At 42.2% G+C, this 27,152-nt stretch overlaps 1 protein-coding gene across 2 annotated transcripts in view; it reads right to left on the bottom strand.

Moving 5' to 3' along the window:
- The window catches only part of eva1aa (eva-1 homolog A, regulator of programmed cell death a), a 125,059-nt gene that overhangs the window by 21,808 nt on the left and 76,099 nt on the right, over nt 1-27,152 (bottom strand). Inside the window, exon 1 of one of the 2 annotated variants that reach the window (XM_079572765.1) lies at nt 23,395-23,694. The exons of the other annotated variant lie outside the window; for it this stretch is intronic. The gene's annotated coding sequence lies outside the window, so the exon portion shown is untranslated. Of the gene's footprint in view, nt 1-23,394; nt 23,695-27,152 lie in introns of those variants that run through there. 2 annotated transcript variants of the gene reach the window in all.

Below are 27,152 nucleotides of genomic sequence, written 5' to 3'. Positions count from 1 at the left end.
ACAATAATGTGTGGAAGATCTGCAGATTTACAATATCAGGCTCATCTCCTATGCAAAAATGTTATTTCCTTTAATCTTGTCCTTGGACCAACAGTATCAAAAGGTAGAAGATTTTAGGTAGAAAGTACCTGCTTTCATTTTTTCAATACCAGTAGAACTTAAACCTATTTCTCGATACCAGACTGGTATTGTGTAACAGTATCCAGCCCTAGTGCAGGGCTCAACCTGTTTTAATCAATTGGTTTTACTCATAACAATCGGGACCCTGCAACAAGGGAAAGGGCAGGACACAGATGAAGTTTTAAGCCCGAGTTTTAGCATTTTATTTGTATTAATTGCTGTATTGTGTTTTTTTTATGGTGTGTCTATCCATCTCAACCAATCCATCCATCCATCCATCCATCCATCCATCCATCCATCCATCCATCCATCCATCCATCCATCCATCCATCCATCCATCCATCCATCCATTTTCTTCCACTTTTCAGTTTCGTGGGGGCAGCCAAATCACATAGCACCAGCCCTTATGGCTCCTCCTGCAGGTGGTGGGACAACGGAAGAAAGGTCTCATGGTTCTAACCGGGCCTGTTGGTCTCTCATAAGGGGCTTCTGAACCCGTCAACTTGGACAGACAACAGAGCTCCCAGCATCATTCTCATTCTACTCATATTATACAGAATATATAGTGTATTATGGTGCTTAATTGCTTAATCAAAAACTAATCAATTATTGAAATGGATGAATTGTTTTCTGGTTCACACTCGAAAAGTGCAAAAATGACATGAAAACACATTTTTGTTGCAGAAGTTCATTGTGACTTTCATAAATATCTGTGTCTCAGGACAATGATCCAATCAGAAAGCAGAATGAGCTCCTCTCTTTTTGTTGCCACTTTAAACCAGTTTGGAAAAAAACGGGCAGGACGAGTGAAGAGGAGAGAGGAAGGCAAAAGCAGACAATGGGGCTAGAACAGGCGCGAGGTCAGACAGGGATGGGACGAAGAATGTGAAGTCTGTAATGCAGTTTGTTGGTAGAAGAATGAGGATCAAACCTGAAATGCAATTCAGAAATGATGCCGACAAACTTCTGTGTGCACGTACAATAATGTTGAGGTTTTTAGCTAGTTTTGTCCCTTAATGTTTTAGTTTTAATGTAAAAAAAACAAAAAACAGATTCGCTTATAAATAGCTCATTCAACACGAAACAAGAATCAAAACAATCTTTGCAGCTCATATTTCAACCAAAAAAAACATACATTTAAACCTGACTCCATTATTTAGATTCTAACAAAGAGAATACTGGCAATTTGGACCATTTTGATGCATGAAAGGCCTTACTCTGTACAAGGAAAACATGAAATGACAGTAAACTTGGCCACAGAAGCACCGCGGATTGCTATAGACAAATACACGGTCCTTCCTTCCTGGAATGTGTCTGAGGTGCTACCTGCCCCTCTCTCTCTCTCTCAGAGGTCACCGGGGTCAGCTCTGCTCAATGGCTCTTTTCACTAAACCTCTCTGAATGAAAGAGTGAACGGAGGCACGAGGACAGCCGCCGGATCAGGTTTACCTCTGTCTGAGCGAGGTGTGCACAGGTGGACGGTCAGACTCCCAGTGCCTCACTCCTTAATGTCACCGCACCGCAGTGACCGGCTGGGTAATGGACAGAGTCGGGACAGCCAGGTGTTTGGTGTAAGGCCTTCACGATCCGTGTGCTGTGTAAAGGGACAGCATCAAAGGAAGTGACTTGGTTGTTTCAGTTCAAATAAATGATACAAATTTGAATGAAAAAGGGCCCGATCTTGTGTTTCTAAAGGCAGACTATAGTATCACTTTTTGCATTTAGTAGGAGCTCACTGAGACTCCTGAGGCCAATGGGATGTTTTGTAGAACAACCAGACAGAATTACGGCTGAGTGCAGACCGGCACCACAGCGGGACAAGCTGTACATGTCTTTCTCTCTAGTTTCAAATATACAAAACGTAAAGACAACAATAGAGGGGCAAAGTCCTAATAATAACTGTAGATGCGTCCAGAAATGTATCAGTCCAGAGTAGCAACACAGTTTTAGGATTTGTCTGCAGTACAAAGTTTTCATCAGAGGTACAGGACAGGTCAGCCGGGGAGCTGAACTCAATATTCAGTCGGTCACACAAATGTTTTTTAGAGATTACATGGATCTCACTCTAGATGTCCAGACCGCTTGGACAAGTTCTTCGGTCCAGAGGTATCCTTGACCATCTAACTGTTTCATTTTTTAGGTAGTGGGAGCCGAGTCATTTGCGTGAAAGCTATCCTGTGTTGCTCATTGATCGGGTTGTTTAACTTCAAAGACAGGACAGGACTCGGGGGCAGGTCTGGTTGAGACGGAGAGTCTGATTTTGTCTTGTAGTTCTTTGAAAAATGTTTGTTGTGGGCTATGTTTTAGAACTGGTGAGATCTTTGATCACTCGTCCCATTGGAGTCTTTTGTCTTATGGCTTTGTTCATGGTGTGAATGATATAATGTGGCGCATACAGACAGTGTTTTAACTCAGGTTTGGCCTGATAGAGCTTATAAAAGCCCGTCATGCTAAAAGAAGAACATGAAGGTGTAAACTTATCTTTTTATAACTCTCGCCAGTGGCTCAGTCAGATAGCACAACAGCAAGATGACGCCGTCTAACATCATGTTTGGAGCAGCACTGTGCTTGCACCGGGTGAAAGATCCGGCCTATATCTTTTATAGAATACACTGGAAAGCAGTCCTGTTCAGTTTTCTGGTTCCAGATGACAAATCTATTGGTATAGGTATTGAAAAAAAATGTACCCAACCTAAACATAAAGTGATTAAATAAGATGTACTTGCATAACCCTGTGACTGACTGTGGAGAATGGTCAGGCCCACGTTGATGTGATCCTACATTGTTATGTCCTAAGGCAGCGACTTCATGGAAGTAAACTCAGACTCTCAACTCTTCACGTGTTTTCAGAAGTTCAGTATCGCTGCTGCACCACGAGTCAAACAGTTCAGCCTGAAAAGTATCTTCTAGTATCTTCTAAACAACACACTCCAGAGTAAACACAAAAGCTGAGATTACAAAGTTATGGTTCAAAATGACAGAGGAGTGTCCGTTTCTCTCAACACCAGCGCTCTGTGATTTCTGCTGATACAAGCCTTCGACTCCATTGTCCTCGATTTATCGCCTGAGCTGTAGCATTAGCACGGGCGTCGTTGTGTGTCCATGTGCTGCACTCTGTCATTGAGGCTAAATGGTGAGATCAGACCTTTAGGTTCTAAATCATATGGTAAACCAGATACAGTTTTACAGTTGGTGTATTTTCGGACAGTATTATTAGAACAATGTTTTCACTCGATCCTCCCCCATGAAGAAAGACAGTGAGGTGAAGCTTTGTGTCCCAGTAAAGGCTCATGTGTAACTGTGAAGAACAAAGGCAGAAATGCAAATGCTTCAAAATCCAGAGAGAAGAGGAAAGTATTGGAGAAGGATTGGTCATGTGGAGGATTGAAGGATCCAAAAGGTTATGAAAGAATGAAACCAAAAGGAAAGAGATTTAAAGGTGGACAACGAAAGCGGTGGATGAAGCAAGTCAATGAAGACGCCAAAGGTCAAAATGTGTGGCTGAAACATCTTACGAAATATTACAAAGGGAGACATGACCCGAAACTATGACTACGGCTACTTACTGATATTTTGTGTCAGCTTTACTCTTACGTGTAACAAGGACAAGTCTAACCATAGATCATAGAATAGTGATGGACTAGTTTGGCTGGGTTTTTACTGCCAGCTCTGATACATAGATTAGGGAAAAAATAAAAATAGCCAAAGGGAAAAGAAATAGGACATGATCGCAGAGAGAAACTTCCATAGCCTGTCCCCAATTCCTATTAGGCTTCAGCGGCTAACAGTGACGATACGTCCATACTTTTCCATAGTCTATGGTCTAAACCAGTGGTTCTCAACCTGGGGTCGTGAGACAAATTTGGGGGGTCACCAGATCATTTAGACCAGGGGTCGGCAACCCGCGGCTCCGGAGCCGCATGCGGCTCTTCGGCCTCCTTGTAGTGGCTCTTTTGTCCCAATGGAGCAGCACCGAGTATATCTCCTTTACAAGGAGAACCGGTTCTGATGAGTAATCCATCAGAACCGCGTGACTCCTTCATTAACGACGCCTCTTATTGATCCGCTTTGCGCCGCAGCTTCTTTATACGATAAACCTGCAGGCGCGGAGCCGCTGAAGATACACGCACCACTCGCACCGTCCCAAACGTCTGCGCTGTTTTAGGATCCGTGGTACACTTTGTAAAAAGCCCGTCTGAATCTGTCCTCTTTATATGCGCTTAGCTGCTACGTTATTAAGAACCAAAACAAAGCGCACGTGCTGAAACATGTGCTTTTGCGCGCTCGCTCCTATCATTCAGAAACTATGACGCTGAAGGGCTGAGAATATCCTTCGACCCTCGTTCATAGTGAGTGTCTGCCCCACTGAAATAGCTTTAAATCCCGTTATTTTAACAACCATTCTACATTAGCTTTATAAAAATACTTTGAGGAAGTTTATGTCAAAATAGGTAATTTCTTGTCTTCTCTCATATTATAGCCTAATTTATAGCCTATTTTTTAATGAATTGATAAGCGAAATGATAAAGAACCGCATCAATAAGAGAAACTATCAATGGTATTATCGATTTTAAAAAAAATGGGGGGGGGGGGGGGGTGTTCTATGGGTACATTAAGGTGTTGTTTACAGTGTTAGAGTTTTGTAGATCAATGCAAGCAGCAAAATATATTTCATCTAAAATGCAACAGAATGCTGGATGTGGCATTTTATCATTAAAAACAAAACATGATTAATACTTTTTATAATTATTGGGAATTTTCTTGTATATTTCTAAACAGAACAACAATACTATTATTCAGTTGGGTTGCTTCAATGTTAAAACTATTGTGGCTCTTTGAGACTTTCGTTTGGTTTGAAATGGTCCAAAATGGCTCTTTGGATGTTGAAGGTTGCAGACCCCTGATTTAGACAAAATAGCCATATTTTCATTAGCATGTAATCTCTAATATTCTATTGTAAAATGTGTTCTCACTTGTGTCCTTAATAAAGATTGAATAAATGAATGAATATTTGCTATTTTACCAGAGTGCCATTATTTGTTCATAGTTTAATGAATTTCATTTTAGCCATTTGTTTTTTTATGAATTATGTAGGCTTATGTTCCTATTTCTCACGGTACGACCCGAGCAGGGGTCACAAACCCCTTTAACTGTTATAGAGGGGTTCCGTCTCCAAAAGGTTGAGAACCATTGGTCTAAACATATCTAAGAACTAGGGCCGGGACTTAAGGTTTAATGCAATTCAAAATAGTAATCAAAATGAATCATACTTTACTTTAGCGGCACAGAGGCTTTTTCAGTCTCTCTTTTCCTGCAGATGTTTCTCAGGGATGAACACGGCGTGAAGCCAAAAACTATTTTACAGTCAGACTTGTTTATAGACATCGTCTGGAAGACAAAATGTATCACACATTTTATAAAATGTGCACAATCAACCAGTTGGTCTTGCAGTTTGATGTTAAGTATCTCTCCTCACTTTGCAAACTTACAGACTATCACTATAAGCCGACGTATTTAAAAAGATCATTCTCCAAAATAAATAAACAGCTATATTGAAGTGTTTGGACTGGTCACACAGGCCTCACAGCTCCACCAAAATAAGTTCAAATGTAGGAAAAGACAAAGAAGCATTGATAATATATCAGGAAAAAATAAATACAAGCTCAAAATAAATGATACTGCGATTCATAGATTACAAAGGCCATAATTAACCCAATTCAAAATTAGAATCAAGTGAAACATCTAAAGCTGGTGTTTCTTCTTCTTCCCCAGTGGTTTCACCTCTTCGTCGACTGTACCTGTGCTTTGGACCGGCACAAACCGCCCGCCGCCTGACCTCTCCTGACCTCTCCTGACCTCTCCTATCCTTTTGCTGCTGCTGGTGGAAATACTGGCTTCTATTATTAGTCTCCGTGGTCTGAAAATAGCCTGCGCCTGCTGTGAGCTGCGAGCGGCACAGCTGTTTCACCTCAGGCCCCGAGTGACGGCCCCGGAGGGAAAACTTTACAAACATGACCTCCTTCTGCTCTTACATCTCTGGGCCAACGCTCACCGCGAGGACGGCTCTGACTCCCACTCCCCCCCCCCTGCTCACTCGCACGGGTTTGGAGCGGGTTTTTATTAAAGCCAGACACTGCTGGTGAACAGGGGAGATATAAATGTGTAAACAAGTAAATAATCTATATATATAAGTGAAAAAAATGGTTTGCTCCAGTTCAAAGCTCAATAAATTGGGCCGGAATTAGGTATTAAAAGTCCAAGCCTGTAAAGTGTGGAGTCTGTAGGAGTTACTAAAGTGGAGATGTTGTGGCCAGTGTTGAACAAAAACCTCATGTGGAGTGAGACTGAGTTGTTAAGGGAGGAGACTAGTTAACCATCTCAACATTAACCACTCACCTTAAACCATCAATGTATTACTGTTTAGCTTAATCACAAATCAGGTGGAAAACGAAAAAAAAAAGATTGTGCCATAAGAAGCTGCTTTGGTGAGCCCATACTGACATCACTGAGCACAAAACATAACTCAGACACCAAATGTGCGTAAGTCAGTGTAACTACTTTCATGAAACACACAAAGGCAAACAAATCATCTGAATCATATAATCCCCCCTGAGCCACAGCTTCAAAATGAGCTGAAAATACATCTGCCTATAATGCGAACAAACTGGAGAACCACAAAATGCAGAAAAAATGTCAAAAAAGAACACATTTTCTTCCAAATGAAATGCTGACATCACAGAGATATGAATAAGAATGTTTTTCCTGTATTGTACTGAGATTTAAAATCTGAAGTTTTGTGGAAAAAAAGGTCCCCAGGTTCTGCCATGGTCCCATCATATTCTAATGAGAAAATGCTTTAAATTCATCTGCTGACAATAGGAACAAGAACTGAAAAAAATACAGCAAATATGTCCAATCTGACTCTTGGTTTTCTGCTGATGTTATGAAATATATGACTCTTATCGGCGACAGCAGATGTTTATCATGGAAGTCAATGGGGCCCAGAAGATTCCACTGTACAATGGTAAATAAAGCACTTACTCACGATAAATCTATATCTATTCTCACATCAGCACACGGGTTTGTTTTCTTTTCCAAATGCTGCCTTTACATTGTTAATTTAGGGAGGCAAACTGACTCTATTGATTAGAGCTAGACTAGCGCAGACGCCCAGGCTGTATTTATGCCACACATACTGAGCGACCCACGTATTGCACTGTATTCTTTTGTGACGTCAACACGACATCGATTTGAGGCGAACTGAAAGAGGACTTTTGGCCGGTCCTTCCAGACATCTGCTTTGTGCTCCACTGTTTCCAGCTCCTTGTTCCTGCACTGAGCTGCAGCGGGGCACAGGGACACAGAGGCGCACACAGCTGAGCGCACAGGCTTTTTACAAGAGGCTTTAAAGTAAACACCTGCAGGCTCGGAGCTCGCTGTCTGAGGAGCAACTGGCGGAAACGTGGCTCCACTTTTTTACTATTTTTATGCATCTTTTGGATACCTCCTATACCACCTATAATCACCACTCACTCATCAGAAAGTGCTGTCATAGGCCTACATGTCCCAGACCCGTGTGTGCCTGCAGAATATAAGGATCTGCGACTGCACCTAATACTTAAAGTAGAGTTAAAAGTGCTCACTCAAACCCTGAATAAAGTCAAACTAAATTGTTGAAATGTAGGAGCTGGTTACTGGAGCAGGTCGAAAAGGAGCAGGCGCTTTGATAGAAACTGTAGCACTAGCTTAGCGACGTAGCTTAGCCTCACAGCGTCCATTGGTTTACATGCATCAGCTAGCATTGGGTATTGAGCTAATTTATTCTCCAAACAATTCTCAACAAAATGAATCAGAACAGAATACTTAATCCACATGACAAATTCCTCAGTTGCTGCTGCTCCAATAAAAATAAAAACATGAAAACAAAGCAAATTTTAAAGGTCAGTTTTAACATTGTTTGTGCTGATGAATGCACTGTTCTGGCCCGAAATGTGAGAGCAGTGACTGTTCCCTGTTTAAGGCACTAACATGACTAGAGTTGGGTACAGTTAAACGATACCAGTGTGGTATCGCGATTGGTTTTTCGGAACTACTGATATTGAAAAAATAAAAGTTTCAAAAGCAGTTACCAATAATAAAATAAAATAGAATACCGTTCTGATGCTGTTGGTCAAAGGACAGCATTAATGCAAGTGACTTGGATGTTTCAGCTCAAATAAATGATTCCCTCCATATTTTTCCTTATTAATTTCCTATTTTTCTTCCCGGATTTTTTTTTAAAATCATTTTTTCCCCTAAAATGATTTCCTATTTTTCACACATTGATTTCTGGTTCTAGATCAGTAGTTCCCAACCTTTATTGTCTAGTGTACCCCTTGGGACTTTCAATGGTCGTCGGTGTAACCCCTACCTCAGGGGTGTTGCAGTTTATTTAGAAAGTAATTACTTAAAAATGGTATTTGTAAGAAAAAGGACAACGGTGCAATCAAAATAAAACTACAATTCTCCGAAGACAACACATTTTACTGAAAAATATAGCTTTCCTATAAAAATTATGTTCAATTTCCCCTTTTTTTCAATCTGAAATAGTTTCAAGTACCCCCTGCTAGGTCCTCGAGTACCCCCAGGGGTCCCCGTACCTCTGGTTGGGAAACACTGTTCTAGATGACAAATAATTTAGTATTGGTATCGAAAAAAAGTGAAGTTTAAGTACTGGTATTGAAAACAGTGTAACAGTGCCCAGCCCTAAACATGATGGCTGTGGGCCAAATCCAGTCTGGTAAATAGTTTATAACCTAGCATTTAACTTGAATTAGAGTGAACAAATTAGACCTTTCATTACAATCATTTCTCAAGAACATGGTAAAGGCCATGTAGAGAATACATGGAGAATAGAGATGGAAAAAGAGTTTCCTACAGCAAATATAGTGCATATATTAGAATTAACGTGAGCAGAATGACAGAAGAGGAGAGTACATGCTGGATTTGCAGAGAGCTCATGACACTAAAGACAGTTCTTTTTTATAGGAACCCCCGACTACAGAACAGTGCCATGACCTCCAGACTCCACATCACTTGTGGCATAAATCTACTCCCCACATCTTTTTACACTTCACTTTACAGAGCTAGTGAAAGGCTGCTCTCTGTCCTGGAGGTCTGGCTGACTTTGATATAGAGCAGGCTGAAACACAGAGCCTGTCCACTCTGACACCGGGGTCACGGGGATGCGACCCCCCCCCCCCCCCGACACCTTTCATGGCGATGTGGAGGTCGCCGCGTGAAGAGACGAGACAGAACATGCTTTGGAAGTAACCGCTCCAGTGGGGTTTGTTCACTCTTTGGCTGGCCCTCCTTCAGCCCCAGGATTTCTGCTCATTTTCAACTATCAAAAGAAAATGTTGTACTATTCTGAAACAATGGTCAGAATCGGGTCATTCTGCAGACTCAGAGGTCCTCAGGGGATTCCAGTCCCGTACGAATCAACATGTCGGAGTTTGGGAAGTTTTTAACCTGCGTAATGAATATGCATAAATATCTCTGTTTCAAGTCAATTTTCAACGGCAACATTGTTGACATGTTCTGAAACACCGCGTGTTATCGATCTCTTTTTATGGCGTGTGCAATCAGAGAACAGCCTGGTTCTCTGATTGAAGACTTTAACAGGATGTTTCTCAGCCATCCTTGGACCGACTCACACTCAGAGAAGCGTTAAAATCTCAACAGTTTGAATTTGGATACTTTTGGTGCAAAGTTTAGACGGAGGAGGAGCCTCAGAGCGAACAGACTAATGGAGTGAGGAAACTGCGGCTTTATGGTCAGTCATCGCTCGCATTACCAATGAATAAAAGGTTTTCTCTAATTCAGTGTCATTAGTCAGTCTTCAAATAGGGCTTAAGTCTCTACTTTCATTTTACAAAAGAGTATTTTATCATAGGTTTATTGGTTACTTTTCTTAATTGTGAAATGAACCATTTTTTCCCCTTTCTGCAAAACCTTGAGAAAGTCACACTTTTATTAAAGAGGGGGTATTATGCTTTTTTCAATCACATAGCACCAGTCTATAGCCACTACAATGATGATGCAACCTTCTGTTGGTCTGTAAATGCAGTAAATTAGAATAACTGCCTTGTATAAAATTGCTCTCTCAAAATGGCTGTAGCGAATGTCTTGAAATAGAACCTCTGACCCTTTCCGACACGCCCCCTCCACACGCTGTCTGTGGCATCAGTGGGGAGGGGGTTCTGCTGAGGAGCAGTGGTTGGTTACTCGGCTGGTGACGAAAGCTCGGAGGCGTCTCCAGGAGGTGGGGGCGTTCCTAGGAGGACTCAGGCAAACCTATCCCTAAAATGGCCGCCATCAGAGTTTTTACAGATTACTCAAAAATACGTGAATGTGCCAAGGCAACACTTCAGGCATGTTTTTAATGAGGGAATGACATAATAACATGAACATGAAATATGAAAAAGTCAATTTTGTATAATACCCCCCCTTTAAACAGTTATTTTAGACAACATTTCATAACGTTAAATAAGGCCTCTTGTTTGTATGACATGTCGCTGCTACTTGTGGTAAAAAGTCTAAATTACAAGATTTACCATCATGGCAACGGTTGGCATTGTTATGTTATGAAAGAGCCACAAAGCAGCTTTCTGTAATTACACAACATGATGTAATAATAGATGAGATGTAATTAGATTTTCATTGTGTAATAAGTAAGTACATCATCACATATAAAACATTTCTCCAGTGTTAATCATGTTAATAAAGCTCTACGGTCTGTGTAGCATCTGACGGACCACCCAGGGGTTCATTACAGCTGACCTTCCCCTCAGCACACACTGACACAGACCGCTCCGACGTTTGGGTCAGATCAAGAAACATGGCAGAAACATAATGTAGCCATGCTCATCGTCTTGAATTTCAAAGTACCAGGCAAAAAGCTTCTTTTAGAACTAAAGAAGATCCAAAAGTCTGTAACTAATGTGTCAACAAAATAAACCCATAAATTCAAACCTGGCTCGATCCTTTATTCATTTTTTGTCGCTGGAAATATCAGCAACATTACATTTTAAGCTTCTTAGCAATATAAAATGACAGAAAACTTGCAGTATGTTTCCCTCATAGTTATGTCATTAATCTAAAACGTTTCCCTGTTCACCTGCAGTCTCACAGAGTGTGGCTCTGGAACAGCGCAGTGGTGTTTACCGAAACCACACAGTCTCCTTGTTATGCAACAGGACTGACAGGCTGGAGAGGCAGACCTACAGCCGACTCCCAACCCGCCCGGTGGTCTGATGCACAAATTAATAAAACACACCATGCCCTTTACAAGGCTGTATGTCGCTGGGTAAATTCCAGAAGTTCAGCTGAAATCTCTCCAAAGACAAAACTTCCAAAACTTCAGCCTGTCCCTGAAACCCGGAGTGTGAAAAACAGCATCAGAGTGTTTTCTCCCACAGTGCATTGCAGCGGACATGTGAAGGCTATCACACAGGGATCACATGAGAGCACATGTAGTCGTGCGGCAGGACGGGCGCTGGTGTTACGGGCGAGACTGGGAAGTACAGGACAGAAAGTGCTACAATATCTAACACAGAATATGTGTAAGATACCTCAGCTTGTAACCATGTCATTATATTGTTTAAACCTGGAGGCGTGTTTGGGTGATCCTGCATATTCATGAGGAGTCATTGCTCAGATCATTTCAACACTAAAATTGCCTTCACTACAACCTCTGCATGCTAATAGTCCTGCAGCCACCTGTTAAGTGATGTCTTTCCATCAAACTTTCACACTGAGATTCAGAATCTGAGCGGTGGCTTCTCTCCCGCCACAATTATGCTTTGTTATGCAGGATGGCAGAGGAAGCAATGACTACACGGCCTCTGATTGGCTGGCTTAGCTAAAGTAGCCCTGACCCTAACCTTAAGGATCGCAGTGTCTACTGAAGACGTATTATTGAGATTTATTGAATTGAGCCAATCAAAGAGAGCAGCTGTTAGAGGCCTCACTTCCCCTACCGTCCTCCATTGAAAATTCTGTGTGCAGGCGACAAACCCAGGAGTAATTAAATAGTAAATAAAAAAAGGTTTTACACAATTTTTTCCATCAGGGGAAAAAGATCATTTCTGAGTGAAAAGTAAAACTAGAGAAAATCAGGTGTATTTCTGTGCAATAACATGTTTAACCTCCCCCACCTGAACCAAGCACATTTTGGCTTTACCCAAATTTAAAAGCTTCGTTCAAAAAAGCATCAAAAGAGCAACAAAATCAAGGCTGAAAACGCAACAAAAATGTGACAAAGAAGCAGCAAAACCAGAAAAGCAACAATAAAACAACATAAGAATAAAAATCGGACAAAGCTTTGGCGAAACCACGACAAAAAAAGCAACAAAAAGGTGACAAAAAAAGAGACTAAAATGCTCTCCAGTCCAGGTGGGGGGCAAGAGGATAAAAGAGCACTGTGTAATAGCTCTGAGACAGGTTCAAATCTGCAATAATATTAAAGTGAATAGGGCTTGTGTTCCATTGGACCTGGAAGTAACTCACTTATCTCTGCAGCTCCACTGTTGAACTGCGGACCTTCATGCTTTAAGACAAGCGCACTAACCACTGTGTCACCAAGCCATTATCGACCAATTTGAGGAGAGAAAAGACAGTTGTGTGACATCTGTAAAACATTGGAACTGATGGTGAACCCAGAGGAACGTGCCGATGTCCTGGGATTTGTTGGTGTCCCCCTGACAACAGGAGAAATCGGGAATAGCGGCTTTAAATACAAGCCGACACAGCTCCAGTGGGAAACATGTGCAGCCACTCCTCGTCTAACTCCGGCTGAGCCCAGTTTAGATGGCGCAGTCTGGCAGTCGGTTGTGTGGAGCATTGGAAGCTCCATGAATGTTCCTTGGCTCTGGATCACAGCATATGTCTCTGCTGTCCCGGAGCCAGGCTGGGAGCGGAGCCTGGAGGTCACTCGGGACATACAGTATTCAGAGGCCCAATGGAGTCCAAATTTATCGGACGTCCTGTGCGATGTGCGAGCGACACATGCGGGGGGGCTTTCGTTACGGTGGATGTGGATGCGGTTGGTGGGGATTTTCATTTCAGACCAAAGGGCATGCAGATTATCACACACCAAACACACAGTAACTAGTCGGAAATCTTTCCAAAAAGTCGAAATAATGAGCTTATGTTGGCTAACAGTGGAACATAAAATCCAGGAAGTGCTTCTTTACTCAAAAGTTTGGCCCGTGTAATTATCCAAGTTGCACAAACAGAAAAGCTCTTGCCTGCGTCACAGCGAGAAAAGCGTAATGTCCGACTGCAGGGGTACGGGCTGGTTTGCTTGGTGGGGGCCCGATTTGGGTCCTCGTCAAAAGTCCAGAGTCCAAAACTCCAATTCGTAGGCCAAAACAAAGCCGTAGTTCCTCCAGCTTCCACGACTGTACATCGTATTACCTGACAGCGGGTTTGAGGAACCACACCCTGGAAAACTGACTGTATTTTCAGGATATTTAGCTTTCACTGTGTCTGATCTGTGATGTGTGTAATGATATGTAAGATATGTAAGTTCTGTGCTAGGGCCTGTTTTTTCCCCTCGGCCTGATGTGTCAGTGTCAGTGCACATTCATGACTCCTAATGAATGGTTGCACGGGTAGATAGGGCTCGGTACCATTACTGGTACTTTAACGATGCTTGGTTGTCCATAAAATATTAGTAAATCCTTCAGTGCAGCCCATTAACCCTGTAGTTTAGGATGCATGTGCTTCTACAATCCGATGGCATTCCCAACACTTCACAGTTTGCCCGTTCCTATACTTCCTCCATCTGAAGACTGACCTGTCCAGATAACCTGACGACCCTCAGCCTCCTCGTGTCTCAGTGATATCTTCAGAGCTGATAAGACTGGTGACCCGGCTGAGTGAGGTCAGACGGTTCAGCTCGCCGCCGTTTGTCACGGGAAAGATACAGGAGTCAAGAAGAGGTCAGTCAATCGTGTGTGGAAAGATAACCAAACAGAGATGTCTTTAAAAGTTGCTGAGGCCTAAAATACTATATGCTCCAGACGAAGAGAACATTAACAATTCGAAAAGCTGTCAATCATTCTTCCATCTCACTCAACCAACACAAACCACTGCTGGCCGTGCTCGCCTTTAATTTGATATTATGTGTTCCACATTGACCCAGCACATATTTTGGACGTGAGGACTTTTACACATATTTTGCCAACATTGAACAACATAAGGGTTTTGCTTTTTACCCCAAACATCACTTTGCAAAGCTGTTTTGTAGAGTAGCTTCTTCTCATTAATTGTGGCACAAGTTTTATTTCCACACAAAAAATCCGTCCTCTGGAATTCCTCCCACGGATTAGGTCTTGAACAATACTGTCCCGATCCAAAGACTAGTTGAAAAATGGCAACATGTTGTTGCATGTTTGGATCTTAATAAGGTTCCAAGTAGAACTTTCATTTGCAACAATAAGAAAAGGGAGTGAAACAAAAGACATTTGAAAACAACAATTAAACTGAAATGGTCTGTTTTTGCAGCTGATCAAAGGTTTAGGACACATGCCTTTAAAAGGCCAAATCTTTGTAATAATGTGGATTCAGTGTCAGGTTTTCACACTGTCATGACGTCCTGATGAAGGTTTTGATCATGATTGGGTTGTTGAGCTGCATAAGTAGAGCCCCTCGCAGTGGGCCATCACTGCTGAGGTAGGATTCTGTAACAAAGTCAGTTAAAATTTCTTCAAAGATCCTGAGGGTTATGGAACAAAAAAATAAAGTGGAAGACCCAAAAAACGTCCCCAACACTGAGCCGGAAGATCTGATTGGCTGGAGGATCCTCGACCCAAATGAGGCCGTTACTGGAGCGACTGCAGCCCAATAACCAACAGAGGCATCAGCGACAGAACTTTGGACTGTGTTCCATAACCCTCAAGATCGTTTTAGGAATTCAAAATGACAACAACCCGACTACTTTGAAAACGACCAGGACGTCATGACACTGTGAATACCTGACAGAAAATGACACTCAATGCACATTTTTGCACATTTAGGCATGTGTCCTCAACTTTTGATCAGCTACAGCCTATTTCAGTTTTAATGTGTTCAATAAAACAATACCTGGAACCTTGTTACGATCCAACCATACAAAGTGTGAATTAAACTTTAAATCAGGACTGCATGAGTTTTCTGGATGGCATTTTAGAAAAGAAACTGATAAATGAGTCATAAATCCGATCACTGGACAAAAAAATCGATCTGGACATTGACAGAGAATGTCGCCCAGTCGTCTGCTAATGCCTCTGTATCGTGTCCTTGGGCGCGACGCTTCTTCATCCGGGATAGATTTGTAGTGTAGTCATTAAGTCTCTATTTGCACATTAGATTGTTTACTGCTGAGTTTATGAGCGGGGCAATAATCGTAACTACTTTTTTACGAGCTTGCAAAAGTGGAGACGCACAGACAGCCAAAACGCCGGACCACGTGTGCACGACGCGTTCCCCTTGGTTTAGTTCAAACACGACTTATTTTCTCCACAGAAACCCTCGACAAAAGCCGCGTCACGATTACAGGCTGCACATTTAATGAAAAGAGTCGAGCCACATCTGGAGCCTCGTCGTAAACACGGGCCGTCGGTCGCTTTGACGTAGCAGTTTTATAAGACGAATTTGACGTGATCGAAATTAGCTGACACTCCGGATCGTCGCGGAGCCTGCCTTTGAGAATCCGGCAGTAAAGAGTGGGTCCCAGATGTGAGTTTGTTCGTTTTGTTTTATTAAGAGTGCCTCTGGTTTAAGAATCAAAGATGCTCAGTGTTGGCAGATCACTGATGTGGGACAAACCAAACAAACAGGGCTTATGTTTCAAATAGAAAGTGGTTTTATTGCCAAGGAAGAAAGAACAGACTGTTAATGTGTGTCATTTGGTGACTCTTCTCCGTAGGTCATTCGTGTATCCAACGGTTGACTTTTACAGGTTGTCTAAAGGTCCCTAAAGATTTGTTGAGATCCAATTTGAGAAAACTTTGTCAACCAAAAAGCCTATTTATGCACATTTCCATCATATATTACTGGTTAAGTCTGGGAATAACCCTGTTTTAGACCTAGTCCTGTCCTAGTTGAGATCTGGGCCAATTCAGTATTGTACAAAGTTGGTTTAACCAGGAGGGCCAGACTGCACAAGCTCTATGTCCTCCTGCTTTATATCGCTCTTTGAAGTAAACTGACTCGAGATCAGTTAAGAGACACATTCTTTCCAATGTAATTCAAATATAAAGAGAAATAAGGGAGTATGGCTGACCAGGCAGACGAGTAGCTGATTCTAGAGTTTGTTTGCAGTCAAAATCTGTCCAGAAAAAGTGGTTTTGTGCTCTTTGCGGTGGTCCACGTGGGGCTTTTGTTGTTATCATAGGGAAGCCCACACATCTCCTGTTTGTCCAAAAACGGCTTTAACATTCAAACATTTACTGCGACTGGGGTTTAGTTGCGTTTCTCTGCCGTCCACATTACACGATTCGAGTCGGTGACTTAACTCGTCACCGTCACCGATTATTGTGTCCCCCAGTCATCTAAAAAATGGATCAGCTACAAGTTGTCACACAATGTTACTATTTGATCAAATCTGTGCCCCTTTAGTCCCTCTCCGCTCTTCACTGTCGTCGCTCCTATCCACAGAGTTTGTGGAAAAATGAAAAGATCTGGGGCCTCATTTATCAAACAGTAACGCAAAATTCTGTATGAATCACAGCGAGTCTGCATCGATACCACACTTAACAGGTGTGTGTTACACCGGAGAGCCGTCCCACAAGCAACACACCTTCAGTTCTGGAGCACCTAAGTGTTCATTTGAACAACTTTATCATCACATTTATTAATGAAAATTAATACATTTTCATTAATATGATTTGATTGGGAGAGGAAAAGTTCTCACTTGGGAGTTTGAAAAGCTAAATTATATAATGTAAATACGACATATTTGATTCTGAATTACTTTGTTCACTCATAAGAAACCCTTTTATTGATTTAAGTATGATCAGCCAAATTTGTGATTTTTTTGTGGTTTTAACGTCTTAACCCCCGCCTGAACCGAGCACATTTTCTCCAGTCCGGCGGGACGTGCCCGAAAAGCAACAATTAAACAATTAAAGTAAACGGCCAAAAAAATGCAAGTTGAAGCAAGTGATGAAAGTGTGACCAAAAAGTGGAAATTCCGTCTATTTCCTTGTTCAGAAGGAAACAGCCAAACCATACTGTACATAAATGAAACTAAACACAGCTCCAGCTCCGGAGCTGGATAAAAGGATAAAAGCTCTAGTCCAGTTCATTTAAGGCCAAACGTCCGGCACACACACCCTCCGGGGCCCAGTCCTTCACCTGAACACTTCCCAGAGTAAATGAATCCTCCGGTCTGTCTGAGCTAAAGGGCAGCACACATATGACGTTAAAGTCAGAATCCAGCCTGTCTGAACCAGTGTTTCCCAAGACAGTAAATGACTCTTTTCTCTTTGTCCTAATCCATAGCGACGTCAAGTTAATGTCGTTATATTTTTGGGCTGTTAATTACATGTTGATTGTGTAATAAATCCAGGCTGAGGAGCTTCCACTCCTCGACAGGCTCAAGCATTTCAGATATGGGAAAACACCGCCGAATGTGTCATAAAATCAACGTATGGACATACTGAAGACATTAAGAGAACGTTGTTGGATTTGGGCCGCGCTGAACTCTCTGACCTCCTAAAGCTTCTCCAAATCCAGGGACTTAGTGATACGTTCTGTCAGAGTGATGGGAGAGGAGACACCCAGAAAGAACAGCATGTGAAGGGGAGTCAGAGTAGGGGATATCTGGAGCGATTACCAGGGGAGATTTGCTTTGACTGTTCGGTGATGCCATCCTTCGACAGACAGTATTGGCTTGACAAGAGCTCTCAGTAATTGTTTTTCAGTTGGACTTCATTAAATCATCGTCAAATGATTGTTAATAAAACACTGTTTATGTTAACAAAGCCTAAAACAAAAACACATGGGAACTGTGGCAAGGTTCCAACGTAGTACATTTTCAAATGTAAAAACTAATGTTTTTTCTATTCCACTTTCAGATATAGACACTAGTCATCGTTTTATGATATATTGGTCAGTCCCGCTACTTTCCACTTTTCCCTGCCATCACCTCACTATATCCTAAAAATCCATGTTAATTCATGCTTAATTATGGCGTATAAACCTGCATTTGCTGAGGTTCAGCATTGATATTTAATTTTTCTGTACAATGGTCTTTATCCCATTGTACAGTTGGAGCGCCCTCTGCAGGCAGCAGTGAGAATTCAATCAATATTGAACTCCTTATACGAGCCATATGGCCTCATAATAAACACAGTTTGAGTGCGGAACTGTTCAGAATGGATCCAGTGACAGTGATGGATAATGGGCTTTCAAAATGTGGAGTACAAGAAGAAACAACTGAAATGAAGAGCAAAATATCACTCCAGGTTTGTTTTTGACGAGGGAGCAACATTATAACATGGTGAAAAACATGAAATCACAAAAATAAACTGGCTGTCTTGGGAGAACTGTTGGAAAAGTGTGGCCGATGGTGGAAGCTGGTCAGATAATGCGAGGCGGAATCGAGTATATTACAGGGAACGCCTGGGAGGGACCCCGAGAACAGCTGCATGGTGCATGGCCCTGAAAGTGTCTACATCTGCTCTGGCTATTACCCCCAATCACAAGATAACATGGAGTTTAGTGCGCGGGGAGTCATTCATAATACTCTTTTAGTAAGGCACTGGGGAATGCACGGAGGGTTTGGCGAAGAAACGAAAAGGATCAAAATCAAATGAAAAGTGTCTGGAAAGGAAGCGAGAGCAAAGCTTACAACAAAGAACAGATCTGGGGCAGAGGAGACACACGTTTTAGAGAAGCATATTGAGAATTTCATATTGGAACATGAACTAAAGAATGGCGCAAGCTACTGCACAGCTCGACTGGTCAAGCAGAAATAACGACTCACAAAAGGTGATTTGATCAAGTTGCCAACAAACCATGGCCTCTTTTCTCCTCATTCTCTTGATTTGTTGTCAGTCCTTGTCATTGGCCGTTGTCCGTCTATTTTGGCCAATTCTCGTAACGGACTCCCATCTGATGGTGTTGACGCACAATGACGGGAACTACACACTTGGACTACACAAGGATTCGTTAACATACGGAAAACAGAAAGCAGAGTATGGGACAAACACCGCCTTTTAGACAGACTTCACAAAGTTGTTCAGAAGTTCCAGGCCAAAAGAGAAAGAAAAGGATCAGCTGAAAGAGAAAGTATGAGGGTAAGCTAATGGTGGCTGATGCTAACGGTGGCGCAGTCAGTAAAAATCAACCGTGTTAAACTGTGAAATCGCAAATCACTCATGCGAGGCCTTTTAATCTTCTCTCTTCTTACAGTTCTCGTGATTAAAATAATCAAAACGACTAATAACAATAATTTATGATTGCTAGTCCTCCAATTGTCCTAGAAAGAAGATATAGTGATTCAAGATACAAAATAAACGATTATGATGAACAAGAGATACAAATGGCATATACAGTGTCAGTAAAGTGTTTTGGAACATGTACTATTAGTATTTTTTGGCCTGTAGGTTTTATTTGACAGGACAAGGTAAACGGGCAGAACCAGGACCCACAACACTGCGGATCTTAACCACTAGACTATCAGCTGTACAATCTGTTTGACCAGTGAGTCTTGTCTTGATAACTGGACTGAGCAAACATTACCTCTCTTCTTTTAGACATTGGACATTTGGCTCTTTAAGAGGAGTCGACTCTTTAATATGTTCATTTCAAAGAGCCGTTCAAAAGATCGGATCACTACTTTTCTTTCATATCACCTCATCACTTTCAACGCTAGGCACCTCTCCGGAAATCCAAGGGGGTAATTTGTAATCATAATAACCATTTTCAGCATGACATCACCCTGAGCCAATCCCAAAGCAGGGGGCTGCTCCTGCTTGGGCCTGTACGATCGGCCGCTCTCTCTCCCCAAAACCACACACTAATTCATAAATTACTCACAAAGACTCCCTTGTGGTTTGGGGAGGAGAGCGTAGGCGCTGAGAAACGGGCTGCAAAGAACCTATACTGGGGATGAATTTAAAGACCAGAAGCTGACGGGGAGAGGGAGGTGTGACTCAAAACAAGGTTGGACAAGCCCAAATGTTTGCCGTTTGGAGTGTGACTGCAGCGTTGTGGGTGTTAGGGAGAAGTGTGCCTACTGTGGGGGTGTTCTACAAAGGTCTCTATATGAAAGTGTTTTTTACAGGGCAGTGGTAAACTAATCATCTGTTCAATGCATTGCAATCACATCACTATGTGGGTGGCACAATCCTCCATATACCTGTGACTGGAATGGAACATAGGACTTAGTACTTGGGACTGGGGTCCTGGGGTTTCTGAGTGGCAGTGATTCCACTCGAGGTTCAGGCTGCAGGAGTCGTGAACCGATAACTTGACTTGAAATGGACTCGGTGAGGCATCCACTCATTCATCAATGTCACTGGAGCAACCAGGAGCAGTGTCTGAGGACCCATCTCCAGATCTTGAGCAAAATGGGCCGCATTTGGTCTCTGGGATGTATTTAGCTCGGCTCTGATCTGATCTAGGTTCATGAGGAGGATGGAGGATTGCTGGAGGATTAACCTGTATGATTTGGGTTGATGGGCGAAAACGGAGCGCCTGAAGGAAAGCCCACCCAGACACAGAGAAGATATCCTACTACATACACAACGGTCCTCATGGCCCAGAGATCGAAGAGCCTTCTTGCAATAAGCCACTCTGCCATGACAGCACATGTGCTCATGACATTGGCCAATGCTTTTCTAAACAAACGTTTACCTCATTGTTTAGTTCAAACATAGTTTAAATCTATGAGAATTCACGATCGATGAGTGAAGACAGGAGAAAATAGCTGAATAATAAAACTGAATTGGGCTGGATTAGTGACTCTTTGACTCTTTCTCCTTACAGTTCACAGTTCAGTGCATTGTCACCAGTCGATATAATTCATATTATATGTGTAATGTACAAACTAGAAAAGGCAGAAGAGGCAGTCATCATCAGCTGATCATGAGGAACATGAGTATTTATAGTGAAAGCAAAGCGACTGCAGGCACTGTGCTCTTGTTTTCAGTCATGCTCTGGCGATTTTCAAAGAACATTAAGAAGCTAACCTGTCAATGTCTCTGTAGTTAAAAAAAAAAAAAGACTAAACAAAATACAGACACAAGTTTACCCTGATATACAGTCAAATGTCTATGTGATTCACCTGGAAAAATCTCTGAAACTAACGCAAAATTCTGAAAACAGATACATTATTCCACACACGTTCATCTTTAAAAACATAACAGCATCAAATACAAGCAACAGATTCTTTGTAAAGTTCTCACATAGCTAAAAATAACAACATGTGCTGTTTTTCTCTTTACTTGACTCTCTGTCCTATTTTAGTCTTTAGACAGACCTAAAAATATGAAGGCTTGTTGACTAATTTGGGAAAACTACAGTGTAGGTACTGTAGTAGTACACGCAGCGTGTTTTTGAACCCAGTCACGTTTGTGAAAAGCCAAACACAGAATGACATCACCTCGGCAGCACAAGTGAGGCATTGAAAGCAAATAAGAAAGTCGGAACAAAATCCTTTCAGGTCAATCATTTCAATCATTCAGCTCAGCTTGGTTTAGCAACATCCAGCAAACAGGACTGAGCCCTGGAGAAGTCCTTGTTTATAGGCCTGGTTCAGTCTGGGATTACACCTCGCTTAGTCCTGTTATTATCTTGGACTTTTGAGTTTCAAAATGATCATGTGAGTATTCTGTACAGGTTTAGTCCCGCTTTAGTCATGGCACAGTCCCAGTTGAGTCCTACTTTAGTCTTGGATTTCTTTCGCTTCAAAATTCAGGTTTACTCTCCATTTTGTTCTGGTTTGTCCTTGTTGCGATACCATTTTCCCTAAAAAAAATTGTACTCTTTGCCCATACAACTTGGGCAAAGAGTAGTCGCCGTGATCGAGTACCAGTCCAATATCACAGGATGTTGATAAAAAAAAAACAATAAAGCAGCCTGTAAAAAGAGGCTAAGCCCCAAAGCACATGGCTAATTTTGCATAACAAGCTAAGTCCACTCTGTGAGCTTCACTACTGGACGTTTTACAGTCTGACTGCTTAGAAATACTTTCAATAACACTTTTTAAGGTCTTCATATCTATGTCTAATCTGTAGAGGTTTTGTTCTTACACCCTCTAACACTGTCCAGTATCTCCTTTTCCTCAACAGGTTTGAGGAGCAAGGACATTGGATTTGTGTCTATGAACTCACAATTATAGTTCTCAACATTTGCAATCTTTGAAACAAGATTCCGGCCGACATCTACAAAGAATTTATTAAATGTATGGACTCCTTCATTCATATTATTGAAAGTTTTATCCTCATCTTTGAAGTACTGTGGATAGTTGATCATTCTTGGTTTGTTTCTAATTAAACAATTTAAGATATTCCATCAGCCTTTAGTGTTATTCTTATTACTATCTAACAATTTCACAACAAGCAGAGCGTGAAGGTCTGTATCCAGGGGTGACTGCAATCGGCCTTCTCTCAATCAGTCTTTTCCTATAAAACCATCAAAGAATGGATGGGCTCCCATCAGATGATACCCTCGCAATCTGATGGCAACCAGATTAATAGTGTAATAACGTTATCTCCTCTACATTTACAGTACCAATGGGGTATATAGCTATTGGATGATACCCTTGCGGGTACCATCTGATTGCGACCACGCTGTATTATGTGTTATGTAAACTAAACTCAAAAGCTTCAGGGCTCGACCTCCGGACGGACAGGGTTTTTCTGTGTGGAGCTTGCATGTGAAAGATGAAAGATTCTAAATCTCAGAGTGGGGACATTCCTGGATCAATAAAGGTCAAACCAAAAAATAAACTTGCTGGTGCTTTACCTGAAATCTAAACACCAGTATCTGTGTCAGACAAAAATGTTAACTTCTGGTTTGGATCACTTTAGTTCTGAAACAGTCCTGCTTTAGTCTAGTTTTCCTCCAGGTTCATTCCAACCTGGTTTGATCACACTTTAGTCCCGTATGATTCCTGGCATTGTCCTAACTTACTTTAGTCCTGGTCTAGTCCCACTTCAGTCCTGTCTTAGTCCTTAGCCCCTCGCCCTCGATGAAACAAGCCTGAATGAAAATGTCAGAAGACATGATCCTACTTACAAACACATCGCTGTACGGGGGAATCCTCTGAACCTCCGCTCCTCCTCGAAGCGTGTAGCTCCGTTCAGCCGCACACACTCCCCCTTCACCTCGCTCCAAACACTCACGTGAACGATCGGCCCAAAACAAGTCCCTCTAAAAAAAAAAAAACGCTAAAGCTCCTTTGAGAACTCCTCAGGCGTGCATCCAAGACGTGCTGCGGTAACTTTGTCTGGAGACTTCTGCTCGTTTCATTCCGTTTCGGAGGCAGGAGGGGAAAGTTAAAAGCAGCGTTAGACAACTGGAATGTGACAGGCAGCAGCGCAGGGCGAGCGAGAATGAGGCGGTGAGATGGGGGAGAGAGAGAGGAGAGAGAGAGAGGCAGAGGGAGGGGGGAGTGGGCTGTCCCGTGTCCGTAGAGCGGCTCAACAGGGGAGAGAGAGTCAATTCGGAGCGGTAGAGGAGCAAAAGAATAGACAGAGATGGAAAAGGTCCAGGCTGAGTTGGCCATTTTAAAGACTTAATTACTTAACGGGTGTAGGGAGGTAAGCATTGACTCTCTTTGATGGGACAGAAATCTTTGGGATGGGCAGATTCTGGTAATTGTCACATTAAGCACGAAAACAGCTTTATTCTATGCGGAGCTCGGTTCGGGAGAAAAAAACGATTCTGTCTAGTCCAAGGTCTGGTTCTGTGTCGTATGCAGTGTTTCCCTTTGGTTTACTGGTTCGGCGGAGGGGACACGGGAGAATTAAGAGTTTTTCAAAATTCTATATTTGCAATTTATTGCTCTTTCAATTTCTAGGCAATATGTAACACGTTTAATCGGTTTTAGAAAGAGTAAAGCAGTTTCTTGATGTAGGCAACAATACTATTTGGTTCATGCACCATTATTTCATTTTCCCACGGATGCTTGGATTTCCTCAAATATCAAATATGGGTTCTGGATAAAACAGGAGGAGCCAAAATCAGCATTTGTGGCTAAATTCACTGCTTTCTACAAAATCCCAGCAGCATTGCTGAAGCTCAACTGTTACATTGAGTGCTTCAGTGTTTCATTGCCATCTAATCACTCGCTGAACTTACTTATGCTGTAGCAGCAGATACCTGTCTCTGTGTTTGTAACAATACAAGACCGTTTTTGTAAGAATACATGAGTTTCTACTGGATTAGCGGAATGGGTTTGGTAAAGATGCCTATTTTATCGATCGGTGATTAGCACCACATAAGAAAAGGCTATAGGTCATTGGAATAGTTTGCCAACACAGATCCTTTCCTGCACAGAATTTCCTGTATTTGCACGGCTGACAAACACATGACTGCAGTCCAAACAAGACTGTACATTAAGGATGAAACTTGAATAGTGTATGTTCTGTATCCATGATTGGTGCAGAAGTGCTGAAGATCAAAACGAGAGGCGGGGAGATGCAGGGTTAAGAACACAGTAAACTGGTGCAGATGGGAGCCCAGTGACATCTAATAATACAAAATCTAATCCAACCTCAGCATCCTGGGTTCGAGTCTCAGCTTAAATTTTTGTTCAATTTGCTCTTCACCACCTTTTAAGGATGTGACTGAACGGCTCCTTAAAGCAATATTTCAGGATTTTTGACATAGGGTCTCATTTCCTAGTATATATATTTTTTTGAATTCACGCAGTCCTCATATTTGAAGAGTTTAGTGTTGCTAGGCTAGTGCTAGGCTAGTGCATGTCTATGGTAACTAGTAGACTGCATTAAAAACCTCTTCAAAATCATTGGGTCGTCCTCCAAACGTTGCCATATCTGATTTGTAGAAAGCTCCTTAGTGAATTCCACGTGTAGTAATGCGGCCGCAGGTAAACAAACTACTGTAGATCCGGTAACCGAGCAGACCACTCCGCCGCTGCGTAGCTTACAACCAGGAAGCTGATGCTGCTCAAATATAAGTTCTTTAAAAACATAATTCAGTCGACACAGACATTTATATGGATCGTCTGGTGTTATAAGTGATTTGCCTCAGGTGCACTATGCTCGGGTCAGACTGTTTTTAATGCAGGCTACTAGTTACCATAGACGTACACTAGCCTAGCACTAGCCTAGCACCAGCCTAGCACCACTAAACTCATCAAATATAAGGACTGCATGAATTAAAAGAAAAAAAATATACATATATAGAAGTCAACAACACTCTGGATAACTAGGAAATGAGGCCCCGGATCTCGATTGGCAAATGAGCCGGATCATTTTTCATGAAACTTTACGCAGATCTACCAAGAACGGAACCCAAGAACCAGCTCAACAGCAGCAGCGACTTATATATCTTGGCGGTCTGCAATTTTCCAGCGCAATATTTCAGTTTCTATCTGGGAGGTGCCTCGTCCGATGAGATAAGGCCGACCATCTTCTGCAAAGGACTGGAAGAGCATGTTTTCTACAAGCAAACGTCTTGAATGAAAAAATGTTTACAGACTGCCCGCGTGGCCCAGTGCCGAGACCCTCTGGTGAATCAGAATTCCTCATACCCTCACCCACTGCCCCCTCTCTCTCCCTCTTTCTCTGTGTCCGGAGCGAGCAGAGGAAAACTGAAACCGCTGTGGACTGGAAAGCATTAGCCCCACACAACCCCCATCCACGCAACAAACTCACACAAGAACAAGGATCTTTGCATGTTTTCTCATTGTTGTAAGTCGCCAAGTTCGCCGACATATCGAGCGTAATTGTGGCTTGCGAACAAATTGGGTCTGGTTTATGGACTTTGAAAATGCAGTGGGGCCAGATCAATCTATTGCGCTACACACATCTATTAGTCTAGTGGAGAGACTTTAGCGCAGGAGTTCACGTTATGTTACAATCTGGTCAAGTCAAATGTGCCTGATCTGTGATAGTCTGTAAGTTTGCAAAGTGAGGAGAGAAACTCCTCCCCTCTTTAACCAAAAAGCCCTTCTTAGTTTGCAAAATGAGGAGAGCAAGAAAAGAAAAGCTCGTCTCATTGGTCAATGCAAGAGGATGACCAGATATTGGTCGTCATATACTGTATTTTCCAGATTTTCCAGTTTGTCAGGATGTGCGTCTTATACTCCGGTGTGACTAATATGTGTTTTTTCTTTTTTTCTTTTTTTTTATTCAAATATATAATTTCACATGCCACTGGAGGGCACTGCAGGCTAATCGACCAGCAGAAAGCGGAGGTTACTCTTACCCACAATAAAGAAAACAAAACAAAGCTAATCACAAGCTAAAAGCTAAATGGCCACAGCGAGAGGAACGAGTTCACAAATGAGAGCTGGAAAAACAGGCTGTTGGAAGAGGTTTGTCAACGGTGCAGTTACACCTAGTTCTTTGTTTATGCTTCATGTAGCTAACCATCAACGCGTTACGCTAGCATACTGTACGCCTATTTGGCTAGTGTGTCTTATACTCCAGAGCGACTTATAGTCCGGAAAATACGGTACATATGCTTTTTACTTACTTTATATCAAAATGCAAGACCAGGTGGTCGATTTTACACATTATATAAAACTTCCAGACAATCACTTTAAAGGCGAGACATGATTGATGGGGAAAAAATGAAAAATTAGACTATTTGAAACCACAGATACTGACACAAATGTATGATGAAAAAGTTTTCTTTCAGTTTATGTTTTTGCACATTCATATTCATATGCGTAAAGCTCTTTGAGAGGAATAGTGCGATAAAGTATTTCCATCCATCCACTTTCTTCCGGTTTATCTGGGGCCGGGTCGCGGAGGCAGCAGAGATGCCCATACCTCCTCCAGCTATTCTGAGAGCATTTACCA

The sequence above is a fragment of the Gobius niger genome (genome assembly GCF_951799975.1).
Source record: "Gobius niger genome assembly, chromosome: 15".
NCBI lineage: Eukaryota > Metazoa > Chordata > Actinopteri > Gobiiformes > Gobiidae > Gobius > Gobius niger.
This window is presented reverse-complemented; position numbering and strand designations above follow the sequence as displayed.